This window comes from Chiroxiphia lanceolata, chromosome 8 (assembly GCF_009829145.1).
Source record: "Chiroxiphia lanceolata isolate bChiLan1 chromosome 8, bChiLan1.pri, whole genome shotgun sequence".
Taxonomy (NCBI): Eukaryota; Metazoa; Chordata; class Aves; order Passeriformes; family Pipridae; genus Chiroxiphia; species Chiroxiphia lanceolata.
In genome coordinates, this window is record NC_045644.1 from 10,706,238 (window position 1) to 10,726,142 (window position 19,905).

General features: G+C 40.1%; 1 protein-coding gene across 5 annotated transcripts in view; it reads right to left on the bottom strand.

The window, feature by feature from the left end:
- ADD3 (adducin 3) overlaps positions 1-19,905 on the bottom strand; it is a 100,344-nt gene that overhangs the window by 30,972 nt on the left and 49,467 nt on the right. The window contains exon 1 of one of the 5 annotated variants that reach the window (XM_032694765.1): positions 15,675-15,763. The exons of 3 other annotated variants lie outside the window; for them this stretch is intronic. The gene's annotated coding sequence lies outside the window, so the exon portion shown is untranslated. Of the gene's footprint in view, positions 1-214; positions 532-15,674; positions 15,764-19,905 lie in introns of those variants that run through there. One more of the 5 variants, XM_032694764.1, reaches the window with a different exon arrangement.

A 19,905-nucleotide genomic window follows, 5' to 3' on the forward strand; every position in this document is an offset into this window, starting at 1 on the left:
TCAGAGAAACAAGAAGTACTAAAGAAAAAAAGTGCAAGAGACCAAATGCAAGAAAAATGTATCTTGCCAAAGAACTCCCCGGAAAGAACTGACTTGATATATTTATATCTTTCATAATGTACTGAATGTATATAAAAATAAATACCACCACAAGACAGAGTAACAGAAAAGGGACCAAATCATTACATCACCTAGCAACGGAACATTAACCTACCTTTTACGCTGATTTTTTATGGCTGCTTTCAGCCATCTCCATTTTCTCTATGCAGTACAATCCATCTTATTGAGAGTTTCCAGCCCTGCAAACCTGCAGTGTGTGCGCTGCATCATTAACCGGAGCGACTGATCTCAGGTCTGAGCACTCGAGTGAGACTACACTGCATGTGAGCAGCTCCTTTTTAAGGAGCACGTTGTGCTATTCTGCTCTCGTTATTTCTCGTCTGCTTGTTTTTAAGGAACACTCTGCTCTTTCTTCCCCCCACCCTCCAGTATCTTGTCTGCCAGGAGACTTGTTGGAAGCAAACTGGGTGTCTCTTCATCTCAGTTCCAGCCTCCCTACGAAACAGGCAGGTTCCAGTCTGAATCAAAGACTTGGCTTTAGAGAACACCTCCAGCTGCGTAAGTAAGCTGGCAGAAACACACACACTTAAGGAATATGAGAGAATGCTTAACATGGACAGGGAAATATGCAGAGAATATGGACTGAGAAAAGCACCACCAGTGCTATTTTCTTGCATTAGAAAGTCAACTATTCATCCTTCCTCATGTAAATCTTAGTAATGACATAGAATTGAATCTCTTTCAGGGCAAAAAATGTAATTAATTTTTTTAGTCTCCTGATCAGGACATCAAAAACTATAAATATCTGACAAGGAGCTGACAGATTTTTTTTTTTTTTTAATTCTTTTTCTTTTATTTATGTTACAATGGGTTTGGGTTTCATTTATACATCTTATTTTACACACTGTTCAGACATTAGCATTTTCTAAATGCAATTTGTGGAACTGAAAATAAATAGATAGGTAGCATTTGTTCAAAATTACATTAACTGATCTTACTACTACACGGTGATTCTGTATGCTGGCACTCAAGCCAAACTACACCCTTGAATTGACACAATATAATATTTGCATTAAAAAAATAAAGTAGTCGCACCTTCTCCCAACCTTCCCAGCCATTCCATCTTTTCTCCCTTTATCACATCTTCATATTCATGCCAGCAAAAGCTTCCAAGGTCAGATGGTGGAATGGGTAGGAAAAACTACTCTATGGCTGAGTTGCAGAGGTTTTTTGCTTTTGCTGTTGTTTGTTTTTCTTGTTTGTTTGGTTTGGTCTGTTTTTTTTTTTTAATTTTTTTTAAGTGGCTTTATTTTTCAGCTCTATCAGTTCCCCTGCCAGCTAATTGCATATCTACACAAATGTTTGTTCTGAAACAAAGATAATGATGATACAGAGGTGTCTAATACCACTTCTTCCAGTAGCAATGCAGCCATAAACAATTTGTCATACAACAGCCCAAACTAGTTACTAATCAAATATTCTAATTCAGCGATGCATATTTAAGTCCTTCTGCTTTTGAACAGAGCAAGCTAATAATTTTATTCATCTCTTTTCAGACACCACATTAGAGAGACTATATGGCAGCAAGATATATTTTTCCTAAGAAGTAGGAACTTGTGTGTATTTGAACACAGTTTTTGTGTTGCTGTGTTAAACCTAAAGCATTATTTTTGCCCAATTCTATAGTACCATGTTAAAGTTAACATGAATATTCAAGCTGTGCAACTCATGCTTTACTCAGCGTAAACTGGAACTGAGCCAGATACTCTCTATTGTCAAGAAGTGAGAACTAAGAAATTGCTGAAAACCATCCAGAATATGAGGGCTACACCTCTACCTTTAACTGAAGATGTGACACTTCTTCCCCATTACAGAAGCCTCCTTATAATGCACCCAGACTGTAGCAGGTGCAATCTGCACCTCCACATTTGCAGGCCAGCCTGCCAACATTTTGCAGCACAAGCGGTGGGGGGAAAAAAACCTCCCAAGCCTAGAATGATGGTTTGATGTATTCAATATGCTCTACCACATGGCCTCAAATGCTATTTGCATGCGTTGAGTCTCATAAGTGAACTTGCCCGCTTAACCCTGTAGCCCCAAACTACTTCATTCATTCACATTTTAGTATTCCTTCACCGCTGCGTGAGCTTTTCATGATGGAGAGAACCCTTGATGAGTGAATTACGCAGTTACCCTTTTTCTAAGAGTCTGTGTGATAAAAGACAAAACTGCTCTCAAAAGCACAGCCTCTAGAATCTAGTTCCAGGGTCCATCCTGCCTACTATGGAACCTCTTGTGCCAAGGGAAGGCTGTTTCCATCGCTGTGTGACACTTGAGCAGTCAGCAGCATAAGGGCTTCCTTGCCTCACTCCACAAAATGTTTTCTTCTTGTTAAGGTTGTGCAGACAGTAAGAACATTTTGAGATTATGCTGTTCTGTACAGAGAACATTAAAATCAGAACAAACCCCATCATACAAGCAAACTGGTTACTGAGAAGTAGCAGAGGAGGAATCCAGAGTTAGTTGGTGAAATGATTCACACAGGTGACTCCTGCATCGCAGCAGGAAGGGGTGGCTGAACCATAAGAAAGCACTGAAATGTCAGAGTGGTAAAGGGGGACTGGTGTCACATGCTGATAATTCACTATAAACCCTCTGTACTGCTAGACACAGTTTGCCATACCAGTTCTCTATAATTGTATGATAGAAGCAAGTAAGAACTAATAATCTCTAAGTTTGAAGAGACACAACAGATTGTGTCACTAAAACCTCACTTTAAGAGAAGAATGTTAGTCACCCAGAAAATCACATTGGTTTGTTTTATCCCGTTCCCTAAACTTGTTCCTTGAAATTTTTTCTCTTTGATAGTTATTTCCTCCTTTTGTTCATTTGTTATTTTTAATAACTACCTGGTTCACTGAAATATACCAGAAACAGTTTGGAAGCTGATTTATATTTTGCTCATATGTAAATTTTATTTACTCATGTAAGTGTATGTCTTTATTTTGAAACAACATTAAGCTGCACTTTGGAGTGCTGATATTTATTTGTCACCTCTGCTTGGGTACACAGGGTGACCGGTCCTATGAAACAGTGTGGACAGAGACTATTTCTAAGGCAATTAAAAAAACCCCCACATCTCCTTCAATTGAATAAAACCACCAGAACATCTAATACATTAAATTATTAAACTGTAAAATAGTTTCTGTACTCACTAGACTTGAAAAGCATGTCAGTCCTACCTCACACCTACTTTTCCTCTGTTTTTCTCTCATCTTCGATATTATACTGAAGTTCATGAAAAAGCACAGTAAAAAATTAGTTCCAAGATGAGAATGTAGATTTCTCCCGGCTTAAGCTATTTTCATAGAGGAGCATTAAATTAAAATTTCATGCAGAGGATATGAGATCACTCAAAATATCTGAACATTGAGCTTAAATAATCTACTTCTATCCAAAGGCAAGACTGCTGTTTGGGAAGCGTGTCCTCACCGTAGCAGAAAGCTAAGGACATGTACTGGAGCTGCCAGGGAAAAGAAAACCTCTCCCTATAACATATGCAAAAAGCTGCTCTCACACAAAGCACAGATGCACTGAATGACAACAATGAAAATGAAGTTACTTCCCCTCCTCTAACATTTTTCATCTCACTATGACTTTGCTCCAGGATAATAATTCATCTGCCATTCACAGAAAACCCCCTCCCCCTCCACTGCTCCAGAGGATTTGGTAAGGACCAGAGCAGCATGAACTGCTGCAGATTTTCAAGTTGCAAGTGTTCTGAAGCTGTTCTGAATGCAGAAGACCTGTGGCAGAGGAGCCAGCCAGCACAGCGATGGCAGCAGTGCCATTGCTCTGGTCCTCCCTCAGCCAGTTCACAGGCAGCAGGAATGCTCCACCTGCAAGAACTCTACCAAGTCTCCTCTGAAAGTGGTTTCTTGTGGCGAATCCAACTGAAGATACAAGCAGTGGCCCTCTCCTAATGCCACCTCGAAGCTTAGGCACTACAGGGAATAAACTATGCATCCAAATATAAACACCACGGGACCACAGGAAGGCCCAGGCCCTCCCAAGCTGCTCCCATCAGCACAGCCCATGTCAGAGCTGACCCATGGGGCAGAACTGGTGGGCTCTCCCAAACTGGCAGTGCATTTTGGCTCTTGCTGACCCTGCCTTGTTATCCTTCTTTTACAGAGAACACCATCTACCCACTCACGTCAAACCCATTTGCTAATAACAAATATTATTAGCAAATATTGACATACTTCAAAGAATTCATCCGTCATCTCAGTGCTTATTGGGAATTAATGTCCTGTATTTACCCATTCCTGACACCAACTAGTGCAGAGCTAGTATCAATAAGGGATACAGGCAAATTATACCTACAAAGCAGATTATTTATTTGTGTTTGACCTTTTCTTAAGTCATGGAACCCCTCAAAATAAAGTCAGGGAGCTTTAACTCCTAATGTGTATTTCAATTTTAATAAAAAAACAGAAATGAAGACATGAGACACCTGTATCAGTTTTCATGAGGAATAATTGCTTTTTCCTTTAGGTTTTAAGAATTCTGATGAAATGCAAATGCTTCAGCACCAAAGAAGCTTCAACTTTTGGTTCTCACGACCCTGTGCCTGTTCATGCTCCAAGAGGACCCAGCAAATTACAAATGAGAGGGGAATAAGAAGGTAGGACAGTATTTTTGATTTCATCTAGATTCAGAGATACCTGGAACCTTGATAATGAAAAAGTATGGCAGTATTTTCCAAAATATTGCAACTTTAAGACAATAAAAAGCACTTTTTTATTTTTAAGGACTGATCTCCACTTATCTACATAATCACTTGTGCTTAAGTCACCTAAAAATATTTCACGAGTCAGTAGACAACACAGAGCTAAATTAAAAGATTATGTTCTGGTGGCACTTATCCGTACTAAGCCGTGAAAGTACGCAAACACATAACCCGCACACAGACAACAGCTGAAAAATCCCCCTGAACCTTTGGAAAAGATGAAATCTGGATTCCTCCATAGTATCAACTAAGAACTTCTCAGTGATAAAAACACATAACCGGAAAAGCTGATTGCAGTCAAAACCTTTCGTATTTTGCAACACTTTATTTCTCTTACAAAGCCTCCAGCTTCCTCTGGTGACTCTTTTCTTGGGCTGTCCCTGAACTGCACCGATGCAGGGGAGACAATTACACTCTTTATGCAGATCTACACAGTCGTGGGGTAGAAGAAGCAAGTTTTTACATAAATATTTTTTTTTAAATCCCACTGACTCATACCAACCTGGAAAGCACTACCTGGAGTAACAAGGGTTGCTCTTGGCAATCTTCAAGAGCCCTCCTCGGTCACTGGTACAACGTGTGACCTCAGAGAGCTGGGAAAACTTATCGATGCCAAGGCACATGAAAAGCCTTCGTGATTTATGGCAGTTTGATTATCCTGAGAAATGTCATGGCCAAAGCAGCTGCCTCCTGCATTTTGCTGGAGGGTCAGAGGCTGCGATGGTGGGCAAACCAGATGATCGACACGGGGCAACTGCTGGATTGTACAAATATTTACACGAACAACCGATCTCGTGTATGGCAGCACGCAGCCAAACCTTTTTATAGCCCAAACCCCTGGAGTTCCTCTCTCTTCACATCAAATCCTGACCTTTACCATCAGCAACGGTTCTGTCTTAAACCCCATTTAAGACCACCACCGTGCACTGACCATACAGAATTGCAGCTCAACACCCTCTGTAACTTGTAAGTGAGGAATGGGAAGCCTGGCCAACAGCTAATCTCAGCAGGATATTTGTAACTGGAGGCTTGGGGAAAAGATGAAATTGTGCCAGGTCTTCGATCAAGAAGTCTTCAGGACAAATTGTATCTTTATTTACATTATGCACCACACCCTGCACGATTCCCCCCAGTTCATCTTGGGACCTCTGAATCATGCTGACATAAATTTTAAATAAAGAGCAATAACACAAGTCACATTAATACACCAATATCAGCTTGACCATGTCAAAATAAATTGGCTAGCGTCTCAAAAAGGGAATTTTAACATTTTACTGACTTATATGTCATTCTCACATTAAACAGAAAACAACAGCATTTAAAAAAAGCTGATTTATGATAGTTACAGTCAAAAACTCTGAATATTTTAGATAAAACAACAATCATATATGTTGATTTCAAATATGAACAAGAGGCTTAGTGGAAATGTTATAGCTGTCTTAAGGTTTTTAACTGGAATTTAAAAATAGTAATTTTAGGGATTGATGCCAGCCAAGTCCAGGCCTGACTGTGCAGGAGGCACATTGCCAATGATCTGCCATGATCATTGCCATGATCATCTGCCATGGAAAAAAACCTAGGCAACTCGAGAAAAAATCTACACCTTTACTTTAGTAAATGCTCCAAAAAGCAAGCTCAAATTGAGGTGTAGAGGGAAAGCTCTGCTGATAGGATTTTAACAGCTTCTATCAGCCACGGGATGGCATAAGGGACAAAAACCTGTAAATCACTATACCCAAATTATTCTGAGAAGTGTCTTCTGTCACCCCATTCAAGACTGGCTTTTTTACCGCATTATCAGACTTAATTTTGCCTCAATACATGGAAAAATTTTTCCCCTCCTTGGTCCATTTACAAATATGAATGTTCGTGAATGTTAAAACATAACACGAAAAAAGTTAACAAACACACAGAATTTGATTTAGGTTATGGGGGCATCCCTAATACCTACAAAATTATTATCTTCAGAGGACTTAAGTTAAACACACCTTATGCTACAGTTTTTCATGTTTTCCCGGCTGACTCAAGGCAATCCTGCCCCTAGTGTTTCAGCTCCCCACCTCTCAAAACACTATTCCCCCCCCAGCTGTGCTAGCACACCTCTCCAGGAAGCTTGAGTCTACACTGGTTACACAAAGGGATCAGGGTTAAAAATAATCTGGGCAAGAAGGGCAGGGGAAAGTGTGGAGCAGAGAAGGGCCACAAAGGCCTGGCTGCCCTCACCATAAGTTCAAAAGGCAGCTACTTTATCAGCTGTGTTCAAAGCATGTTGCTTTAATTATCCTTCCCAGGGAAATTCCTAAGATTTACGGTGGTGCAGAAACACTTTTTCTGTGTATAGTCACATGGCTAATATTGTCTTCAGCTTGCTGGAAAATAATTTAAAAAAACCCCCAACCAATTACCTAACTAGTAAATACAAAAAATTTCATTTGCTTTCAGTGTTTAACCCACATAATTATGTACATCAATCTCAACTGACTTGGCCTGAATTTGACCTGCTTCTTGTCTCTGCCACCTTTTGCTCATGGTACTCAAAAAGTAAATTGAATTTAGAGAGCCAAAGGTTTTCTACATCTTCAGGAATGGAAAGTTACTTCACTGAATCTCAAGCAAGCCTGTCTGAAGGCAGAGGGTTATTTTGGACTTAACCACAGAAGGAGACATGCCCAGAGCAGTAGCCAGCACATCCCCGAACGAGAGTGGAAGATTTACTAACAAAAGCTTTGGTAAGACGCACACTGCGGGGGTGAGTCAGTATCAGGCACAGTAGTAAGAGTAGTATTTTAAAAGTCAAAAGCAGAATATAGAAATATTTCATAATTAGGTTATTATTATTTTCCAGTGCAAGCAAGCAATTATCTACTGTTATCCCATAATTCGTCTTCTCCGTCGTTACTCATAAGCACTGGAAACTTGCATAAAATAAAAGACACTCCACAGCAAACAACTCTGGTATCACCAGACCATGGATGAATCCTGGTATGCTATGCAAAATCCTGGGGACTTCCAAACATTGGTTGTTTCTAGAATGCAAAACCAGCTGACATTGAACACTTGTCCTAGAGATTCACCCTCTCTTTTGTCCTAAGCAGTTCATGAGGCATATTTTTGTGTCTAAAAAGGAGAACAGAACTTCCTGGCAGCCAAGGCAGCACAAACACCGTCCACCAGAGACTGCTTCAGAAGACACTTTATACTACTGCATTGGCAAACAAATGAAGAAAAGCTTCTTCATGGTTTCTCCTCAAACCATGGACTTGAATGAGCTGCAGCACCAGTGGCTCAGAATCCCAGCTGCAAAGACCTCAGTTATAATTTTGAAGGCACATAACAGCCTTTGATCAGTCACACATGCAGCAGGAAGGACTCTTCCTCAAGTCCTTTCCCAGCAATTCTTCCAGTTTTGTCTTCTACTGTTTTTTGTTTGTAATTCCAAGAATATTCTGAAGCCAACAGATATATAAGATGGATCCATCTCCTAGATAAAACTAAAAACATAAGAGTTGTTTTATTTGAATTTCCAAAGCTCATTTGTAAACCGGGCCTGAAAATGTTATTTGTTTGTTTGCATTCCAACTTGTTTATATTTATATTGAATGCAAGTATCAGACATGTTACCCATGGGATGGAGTTCAGAGCCTGAGTGCAGAGAGATGCGGGGGCAAATTTTTCTCTCAACTGTAACATTATGATTTAAAAGCAACAAATTTAAAAATCAATTAACAACGGTAAAAATTACATTGTTTTCTGAGCTATAGTGATGTTTATTTTTGAATATTTAAATAACTCAAGGAAACCATCCTGGGTAAGTGGAATTTCAGTTCATATCATAATTACTGATGATACAAAAAATGTTTGAGGCTAGACAGATCATATCTGTTTGAGGAGTGAAGGTAAGTAACATCTCTTCTAGGTCTTTCAGTTATTTTTTTTCACTTACGTATTGGGCATTTTGCGGATTTTTTTCTTAAACATCTGTAAAAACCTAACATTGTTCAAAGCATTAAAGATCTCCACATTAATGCAAAAACATGCCAAAAAATACCACAAAACTTGATTAATAAAGTGCTGAATAATAGGTGATTAGATGCTTGCCAAAGGCTCATTCATGACAGCTCTCACAGACGTGCTGGAATGTTGTGGAGGACGACACCGACCCAGGGCAGCCGGAGCTCTGGATTAACCACAGTGGGGATGCGGAGGAACCACATCTTTTTTTGGAACTCACTTCTTAATCCAAAGAGGAAAAAAGGAATCTGCAGGACTAATCTGGTCTCAGGAGTCTGATCTCAAAGGTTTCTGGAAGTGTTGGAGTGGGTGCTGCTTTTAGAGTTGGGTAGAATTTAGATTTTTTTTTTCCCCTTCAAGATGCATTGATCTAACTTGCTAATTTATTGCATTATTTTGGGCAGGGAGATAGCTGGATTTCAAATTTTTTCAATCTCAGTTATTGAGTGATGCTTCCAGTGTGCATCAAAACAAGCATGTCAGATGCCATTTGTGGGTTGCTAAGGGTTTTTCATTTTGTTCTTTTTAATTGCCTGGCAAATTGCCAAGGAATTTTGACTTCAGCCTGCCTCATCAGTATTGTGTTCTCTCTCTGTGATAAATTTTCAAAACTGATCAGAGTTTGTGCTGCAAAGCAGTCAGGATGAAGCGATGAAAAGCATTTTGTGCTATATGAACAGACTTGAGACTTCTGGCTTCAAATTCAGAAAACTGGAATTCATAATGAAAAACACTCCTACCTGGCACACAACCCCCATCCCTCACAGAGTGCAATTATACAATTATGCTATATGAAACCTGAAGAAAGGTTTTCATTACATCTATCCTGTGCTCATTTTCATGTCATATTCAATGTGTTGTTTGCACTTGTGTGATATTGGGCTAGAAGACTTGTGGTTTCTACAAGACTAACATGGACGGTTTATTTTTTTGAAGTTATTTTTATCTGTCACATTCCTGAGGCACTGGATAGAAGGCTTTTAATAATTACACATCTGATATCTAAATAACAAAACATGAGCTATAAGTAAACAAACAAATCCATCCCTTCCTGGCCCCTCCTGGCACGGTGCAGCAGGTCATGGGCATGCCTAGCTGTCCAAAAGTAAGTCAGCAGTATGCTGAGCTAACAGCACATTCCACCTTTCCATTCTGTTTTAGAAACTATTGCCCACAACAGTAGGTGCTCCAAGTTGGCTGTTTCATCCTTGTGTGGGATATCCACAAAAAGTAATTACTAAGTGCTGCTTTGTATAATTGAGACAGCACTTTCACAAGTTCAGAAACACAATTAATGCCAAGGTTACTTGCCTATATTAGATGGGAATATCTTATGCACCTAAGAGGTTGTTGCACTTTTGTCAGCAAAGCACGTTTTATTCTTTAAAACTGAGAATTTAAATAGTCTCGAATCTGCAGGCTTGATTACAAGTTCAATTGATTATGTACACTGAGCCTGGACTTGTTCTTTAGTCACTGCCCTATGATCAGATAGAATGAGCAACTTGTACCTCTGTTGAACCTCAGCATCGAAATCCTACATCTTTGTCTTCTAACCAGACATCAACTTTTGTAATACACAAATGAATTACATTTTTACCTTTGTACCAAGTTTGGCTCAAAGTAACCAACAGGTTCAAAAGATAAGTGGCAGGAACGAATATATGCATAGTGTGATCAGGTAAGATCTCACGTTCATAGAGCAGCAGGTGAACAACAAACAGGTACCTGGACCTCTCTCTGACCTGCAGCAAAAGCCCAGACATGAGATCAGCCATTTGAAATAACCTCTCATGATAATTAAGCTGAACTTGTGAACAAGCACAATTTTGCAAACATGGGCAGTCAAAAGGAAACTCAGAAAATGATATAGAAGAGTCAATACTTCTCTTTCTTCTTAATAAGTAGCATTTGTGCCCATGGTGGGAGTACTTCCTGAAACATGAACAAAGCAATAGGTATGTCTGGAAATTTAAATTTAAAAACAGCATGAACTCTCAAAGCATACTAAAGGCTAGCCAGTGTTAAAACTAGTGTCTACAAATAGCACAGGTTCATATTTCTAAGACCTGAATTAGTTCTACCTGAGCAATAAAAGCACTCAACAGAATTGAGAATTGTACTAGTAGAGGCAGAATGGGTTGATTTTTTTTTGATGCCCTGTTCTTCCACTGCCAATTGCACCATTATCACTAACAGAAAGATAAATCAATTCAAATAACGATATTCAACTGATCCTATGTAAAAAAAACTAAAATAAAAAACACATTTTCATTGTTATTCTTGCAGCTCATCTGGCCTCCTCAGTACAACCACGACAAAAGCTTAGACAAGGGCGGAGTGGGAGAAAGGAGGGGGAAAAGAAGACTAAACCAAAAATCTGAACAAATTGTTTCATAGGCTCAAAGTATCAGTTAAGAAATATAGCTGCTCTGAAACACTTAAAGAGAACACAAAAGGGCCTCTACAATAGTATAACCTTTGGCTCTGTCTGCTAGCATCACAGTTTACATGGTTTCCATGGAAACCCTCCGCAAACATATGAATGTGCTTGTTGCATTAGATGTCGAACAGAAAATCCTTTGTGGCAACTCTGGAGGGCCATGGCCAGTGCCAACCTCCCAGAGGAATAATGCCCTTCACTATGCCTTGCCCAGCAGGCTCATGACACACTAGCTCACATGGCACAGCTGCTGCCATCGCTTGTTTTCCCTCAACTGACATGAAAAAAAAATTAAAAAAATGGTGCACATCATAACTATTAAATATTTCTTCCCTCATGGATAGCCCATTTTATTTCTTCCCTCATGGATAGTCCATTCTGCCCCCATCAGACTGATGGCAAAGCCTCTGTTTCTGGACTGTCAGATGCAACCCAGGAACTGCACAGTGAGGACTGACTGGGAGGCTTCCAGCAGGCTTCCAGTCAGGACTTTGGGGAATACATTTGCATATTGAGTAGACAACTACCCAGGAAGGGGATGCCACAATTCTTATTACATGTTAGAGAAAAACACATTTAAAAAATGTACATACATTTACATACTCAGCATACGACAGGTACACCAGTCCAGAAGATAAAGTTTCATCACCTTGTTAATTCTCTAAGACCAACTGACTTTCAAATAACTCACTGGATGGGCTCCCCTTCAGCACGGGAGGCAGGAAAATTCTACCCAAGACAGATTGATGAGTCATCAGGAAGGCTGGTTTCTTTATTTGTTGTTAAGGGTATGTGTGCAAGTGAAAGCTGAGGGACTAAGAAACTGGTTTCTGCTTTACAAAACAGGAGCTACTGGCAAACATCTGAATGTTGTGTCCCTTCTGAATTTCCTCAAAATGCATGTCCACTCTGCAGCTCTATATATTTTACCAGCATTGAAATATGAGTGCTTCTAATTAAAATGCACCTTTAAGACTAATGGCCCATAGCTGGAACATACCTTGTTCATAGATTAAAACATTCCCCTACACCCTTATTCCTCTGAAAAAACAAATTCTTAGTACAGTATGTTAGATAGTAGAAAAAGGTTCTTCACTCAGATGGTGGTTGGGCACTGGAACAGCTTCCCCAGGGAAGTGGTCACAGGACCAAACCTGATTGAGTTCAAGAAGTGCTTGGACAACACGACATGGTGAGATTCCTAGGGTGTCCTTCACAGGGCTAAGAGTCGGACTCAGTGATCCTTGTGGGTCGCCTCCAACTCAGAATATTCTGTGACTCTAATTTCTGAGATATCAGTGGCATAATTTATCTAATTACTTACAGATGCACAGGGTGTCAGGAAGGATGACATCTCCAAAGGCTACATTCAAGACTAAATCAGGTCTCTGGACTGTGCATGGATGTGACAGCCTGCTTGTGCCATTCTGTGTAGGACTGGGGAGGCCACCACCTTTCTGCTTGTGACCGGACACTTCACCTGCGATTCAGCCATTTCCAGCCCCTTGGAGTCACAGTGACAAAAATCAGCAGTGTAACAGTATTGTCATAAAAGCTGAAGAATGAAGGAAAACAGATTTCGTACCAGAAAGAAAAATCAAAGGCTTTCAGCTCTGCCAGTTCTCTGTTTCTATGTTTATTGCTCTCCTTTCCCATGGGCAGCCCTGAGGGGAAGCCCTCTGTGCTCTCTCATGGTCACCCTCACCTCACACCCACCACCAGCCCAGGCCTCCACACACTGGCTGCCAAATTAACTCTGAGGGCAGCCAATCTCTCCTCTTTTAGCCTCGCCTGCCCAACACAGTAACACGGGGGTCACTCAAAGCCTGTGTTGTTCCAATGCTCTAATAACCTATTGTTCTGCCCTTGCCTCGGCGAGATAAAACGAGAGGCAGCGTTTTCTGAGGATAAGCGAATTCCCAGTGTCGGCCAAGGGCTCGGCCTCACATCAGGACCAGCCTGTCCTGCGACTTGGTGGGGAGATGGTGGGTTTGTTTTTGTTAGCAGGAGGTGTTTGCAGGAACATCTGCTCAGGGAAGCAGTGGTGTGGCTCTCGCTATCATCGCCTGCAGGCCCTTCCCGTGGATCTGTGCAAACCCACGTTTGCTCCCTCCGCACGTGGCTCTTACTATAGAGGTGCAACACTGACATTCTCATGTCTAAAATCTGGCTCCTACCTGATGGATGTTTATGATCTGCTCCCTGCCTTAAATTGCAGAAGGATTGAAAACCTAATGGTTGCTACTGAGCTGCAGTAAATTTCCAAGGAGAGGGGAACCACAGCACAGGCTCAGGGCAGAGAGACTATGACAGTGGGGCTGAAGCACCTCCAGTATCACATCCACCACATTACAGGTAGCAATGCTTAAGTGCTGGGATGAGAGAAAAGGCACAACAGGCAGAAGTTAATCCAATAACTTAGGAAGTTATAAGATTGAGAAGTCACTTATTTTATATTTTCACCACATCCTCTTGTCCAATAACGAAGTTCACTGAACATCATTAACGTCCCGCTAATGAGACATCCAACTGCCCAGAACACAGCAATAACGAACGTGAGCTCTGTTTCCACCAAATCTACCAGAAAGATTTGTAAGGCTCTGCTTTCCCACTGACATGAACACATGACTCCCATTAGCCTTAATAAAGGAAGAGAGCATTCAGTGGGAGAGATATTTCCCAAGGTTGCATAACTGAACTGTGACATGCTGAAGACAGTATAGACTGCAAAGAGAAGTCAGCAGTCCCAAAACTACACTGACAGGACAAATTCTTTCATTACTTTCCCATTAAGCTGTTCAACTTTTGCCATAGTTAGGAATTCCTTGCTTTATGTCAGTGAAAGTACTCAAAACTTTTTTATGCCAAAAAAATGGAAAACCAAATTTTTTTATGGAACAGCACATCAGGTAGTGGGAAGTTTAGATCCTATTTTTAGGATGAAAAAAACAACTTCAGATATGCACTTTCTTTATCTTAATACATTGTCCCTACATATTATTCTTGACTCCATGGTATATAAATTCTTACTTCTGTAACAATGCAAATTTTTTGACAGGATGACAGGTTAAAGTTTATCTTTCAGGCTGCTTCCCTTGCCCCAGTCACAAAATTCTAGTTATGTCAATTTATGTCCCTTTCAGTGCTCAGTGAGGCGAGGAAATGATGTGGAGTGCCAGAATGTGGAAACAATGCAAAAAGCTAATGCCAGAACCGAGTATCTGCCTCCTAGGCTAAGCTCTGCACACCCTCACAAAGCTTTGGGATTAATACTACATATCTCAAAACTGTGTTTAAGAAAAACCTTAATTCCAGATGTTGAAAGTATGATTAATCTACTGAAAGTCAGAAGCTTTTTCTTCATCTTTTCTCCCCAGTTCAAGTTTATAAGTTTATGTATTTTAAAAGTACTTGAGTGCTTTGTCTTGTTTTGTTGGTTTTTTTGTTTTGGTTTGGTTTTTTTTGTTTTGGTTTTTTGTTTGTTTGGTTGGTTTTGCTTTTTTTTGAGAGGTGGTGGAGGGGAAGGTGGGAGTGAGGTAGTTTTGGACATTAGAAAATCAAATTTTATGGACAATTTAAAAATTGTTGGTCATGTTTATCATAAGAATCTCTCTGACATAATCCAAGACATTCAATGCTATTACAGTATACATTAATGAAGGCTGCCTTATGCACTCTGCTATAGCTTTAAATGAGAACAGACTTCTCCATTATCTATCACACTGCAACGATTTATACAGGAGAATATCTAGTCTGCTGCTAATCACCCATACTCACAGAAGTTGAACTACTTTGACACAATAAGCAGAGGTGGAAAACTACAGTGCAACAACTGGTGTAACTGTGTAACCAGTATGTGCTGTGTCCTAGAACCACGTGTTAAAACGTATCTTACAAACTAAATCAAGATACCTATTTGTACTCAGCTTTAAAAAAAAAAAAACCACCAAAACCAACAACAACAAAAAAAACCCCAAAGCCAAACTCAACCACAAAACAAAACCAAACATATTTGATTTATTTTATTTCACAGACTTAAAATTAAAACCTCAAAGGTCACTACAGCAAACCACGGTACTGCACCACAGCAGAATCAGCCCTGTGCCCCATGTGGTTGTGCACAATTTAGCTGCCAACATATACTCAAAACTCTGAGCCCAGTCCTAGTGAGGCTGGTGTTCTGGATTTCAGAAGAAGCAAAATCTGATAACATTCCCTTAAAAAAAAAACCAACAAAAAAACCCAAACACAACCCAAACCACCCCATAATATGCAGAACAACCGATGTTAAAGGAGTAACTGATTTATGGATATATAGACACTAAGTACAGCGGAAAACTTCATTCAAACACAGAAATTGTAACTCACCAGCCATGTCATGACCCTGAAGACAGAAATCACGCAGGTCTCAAAATACACTCAAAATACAAGACAATTTTCCGCAGCATCCATCCCCAACCCTTCTGTCAAATACACAACTGCAATAGCACAAAGCATCTTTATGACAGGAATAAAAGGCTCTTTAAATGCTCCTTTTATTTTAATTGAATGAACCCACTCTTACACAAAGTTCGCTCAACGATGTCTCGAGCTTTAGTACTGCCAGATCCTGTATTTCATTAGTCAACTACGACTTTTAAGTCACATACAGAACAATCTGAAATATTTATTAATTGCATTCAGTTTCTTCATGTAGCAAGTCAGGCGGTTGATTAGGACACTGAACTTATTACTATATTGCTATATGTAGTTGTCAAGAAGATTAAAATCTTTTTGGTGTTTCACCATAACTGACCAAACACTTCTCTGCTCCAAGTCACTGGCAAAACCCAAAGGGAGTTTAGAACTAAAGCCACAGACTCCTCCCAGCTGCAATGTTAGTTTCAGCATTTTGTGTGGTTGACTCTTCTCACAGAATTAGTAATCTTTACTAACAGATTAGTAATCTTTCCTCCCTCCAAGGAAGCACATTGCACCACACCTCCCAATTGTTTTAGAAGTACACATATACAAAGACCACAGTTGAAAAAGATATCATCAGATGTGGTGAGTCCAGAGAAATCTTGTCCTAAATATTTTTCAAGTTTATTCATGAGAAAAGGGTGGAGGAAGAAACCACAGCTGAAAGATTCACAAACATGAACTCATTTACAGGTTTGCAAAGCAAATCATGCCACCAACCTGTCACGTAACCCAGAAGAAAGCACAGTGCAGACTCTGGATCAAGATATTCACTGCTGGATGAAATTAAATTGCCCTGCTACTATATGAGTTTCTTAAAACTGGTTGGGTTTTTTTGTCTCTCTTAATCTCTCAGTCAGACAGGCACTGGATTAAAGGGAAGGCAGAGCAGAGAACAACCAGTTTCTAAATTTTAACAACTTCTTGCAATGCAGGGCAGCTAAGAGCACTGTTCTCATACGCTGTTTAGTGCTTTGAAATGAACACGGTTACTGGCCATAAAAGCAACTGCAGCTCTATAATTTCTTAAATATTTACTAATAAGATACACCAGAGTACAAACCCCAGAACTGTATTCCTGATACTCAGATCTTTCTGTCAAAACACAAATAGACAAAAAGACCTTCTGGCAAAACCACTCCAGAAGGCTTTTACGTTTTGGTTTTGAAGTACATATCTGCCTTTTTTCCCCTCCCTATAACACCACCCACTCTGCCAAACAAATAAGTATTCCAGCATTGCACAGGAATTTTAATTGTTTCCATAACTTCTGTTTGTTACCTGCCAAAAAGTACTTTATATGACAGATATGAGACAGGGTGCCTGTGATACATGCATATTTATCAATACATAATACATATATGTTTTATCAAAACATATAAACACAGACATATATGCATACATTTAACATACGACTTATGTAACAGTTAACTTTTATATAGCTATAAAAACTAGAAGGCTTTCAAAGGGGAAGTCTTCATTCTTTGAAGTAACAGCCACGATTCAGATATACTGACTCTCTGGCTCAGATTTACAACTGAATTACTACAGCTGAACTTCCTGCATAACACGTGAGCCAGGCTTGGTTTGGTGTCCCCTGGTGTGCTATTAGCTGTGACAGATGCAAGGTCGCAGCGGATATCCCTTGCATGGAAGGCTGAAAAACTAGGATGCACTACTTTGTACTAGCTGCAAGTACAGTCCCACAGATCTCTGCAGCAGTCTCTGCAAGAGTTTGGCTGATGTGGGTGCTGTGACTGAAAGTCTGGCTCCTTTCAAGAGTTGTGTAATTTTTATTTATTTATTAAGATTTTGGTCTGTCAACCCTTCTTCACCCTGCACAGTATTTACCACAAATAATGGTTCTGGTTTCAGTGGGATCTTTGAAATACTCGTCTGGTGGTAACAAGGCACTGCACAACACAAGCTGGTGGGGACATTTTCAGCATATTTGTACAACTTCATTTATTTAGTTATTAGGACCAGGCCTTAAAACAACAAAACCTTTTCCTAGCATTTGTTTAAAGAATCCATTCTGTGTATAAGACTATTTATAAATATACATCGTGCAAATACTGTGTACTAGTGAAATACCTAAGAGAGCTGTAATTATTTTGGCAAAAGAGCTTATAGATCTTCCCCTGAGTAAACTGCATGGCAGCATAAGCCTGCTGGAAGGGGAGGCTTAACAATTCTGTAAAACAAAAGCACATTAAAACAGTTCAATAAACAAGGCAAAAAATATCTGTGGGACTTACAGGGTGGAAGCTCACAAAATATTATCTTCAACAATAGGTACCACACATTTTTCCACTGATTTTACAACTAAATCCAACAAGCTGCAGCTTCTGACAGCATTAGTGCTCAGAACCTACTTTTGACAGCATTTTTTGATTTGTGATGGGTGGTTTGTTTTTGCATTGTTATGGGCTGGGTGAAGCCTCGAGGCAGACAGGCAGCCCTGTTGATAACATATGTATTTTCCAACCCTGTGATAAATTTCCCATAACTGTTGGCCTGGAACATGACTTTCAGCAACTTGACTGTTCCACATTTGGCTAAAGCAGCCTCAGTCCATTTTGTATAATAGCTCCAAGACTGTAGATGGAAGACAACCATTTTCTTAACAGCTTGCTTTCAACACTCAACTTCAGACTCCTATTTTCAGAAAACAATGACTATTGCGTTCAGAAACACAAACCTCCCCAAACAGAATTTTTTTTCAAGTTAGAAATCCAAAGTCAGAAATGGAAGGTGCACTTAGAATTTGAATATAAAGGTCAACACTGCTGGTTGTTACAGTTTAGGAGGGCTTTTATTTTGTATGCAAATCCTAATCTGCATATATATTTCAGTGCTGTTACATCACTACCACTGAGAAGGTCTGTGCTGTTTTCGAAGCCTAAAAAACTTGCCTTTCACAGCTGCAAAGGAAATGACAAGAGAAGAAAAACACAGTCAGTGTATATCAGCAATTAATTCCATCCACAACTGCCCAGCTGTTTGCTCATGGAGGAGCCAGCCTTCTTCCCCTCCGAGCTCTTGCCACTGAAAGCTGATCCGGCACTTTCAGAGCCGTGGGCTGTTGGTAACGCGTCAGGAATGTGCGAGAGATCACACGGAGCTGAGGAAGAAGAAATGAAATCCAGACCGGAGCGCTGAGTATCTGTGATATGAGGATGAAGTTATCTGGGGTAGAGGGCGGCAGAGGGGGAGGATGAGGAGCTACCAGCAAAGCCAGGCTCAGCTTACAGGACGGACACGACTGTCACACTGGCAGAGACAGGGTGGGATGGCCTCAGAAACCCCCATATCTACATCAGCTCTGCCAAACTGGTTTTACATTGGCTGATGTCAGGTAGATTTGGGGGCACTTCACAAAAGCTGTCACTTTTATTTGGGATCGTGCTTTCCCAACAAAGTTGCTATAGAGACATGGCTTCATCTATGCTGGAATAAGACTTTTTGGTAAGTAATTACTACTTATTGGTAATTATTGCACCCCTGAAGCTCCAGAACTTAAGGCAGATTTCAGCCCTTTCTTTCTTATGAATGAAATCACTTCATGCCACCCTTGGGATTTCAGGAAAGGCATAGAGTATATAAAAGGAGGATGCTGTCAGTAACATCAACAAACTCCACTGTGCTGAGCATCTGGAAATTTCATCGCACTTAAATAAACTCACCAGGTTACACAAACAGGTTGAGTTTTCCTATAATATATTTAAAACAACAAAAATAACATGGTTTTTTTTCCTCCCTTTACCCAAGCCAACCCCCATTTAAAAATCCCAAACTATCCATATGGATTCCTTTTTGCTGGGTAAAGCCACACACAGCAAGACTCTTCTAATATATATTACTGGTGCTTTTTTCTTCAGTCCCAACACCACCAGTTAAAAAGAGCTCCTTTGACTTCTTTGATCTTTAGTAGCAGCAGGTCACCTTTTCATTGGCTGGACCACTCAATCATCTCAAACTGCACAGGTATCAGTAAGAATGACACTATTAGAAAACATCTTCACTCGGCCACTTTCAGTTCCAGTCCCTGAGGTAAGAAGTAACTATCAGAGCTAATCCCTTTACAAAGAGGCAGACTGAAGTACCAGCTTGTGTGTTTTGCTGAATAAACTGAGTC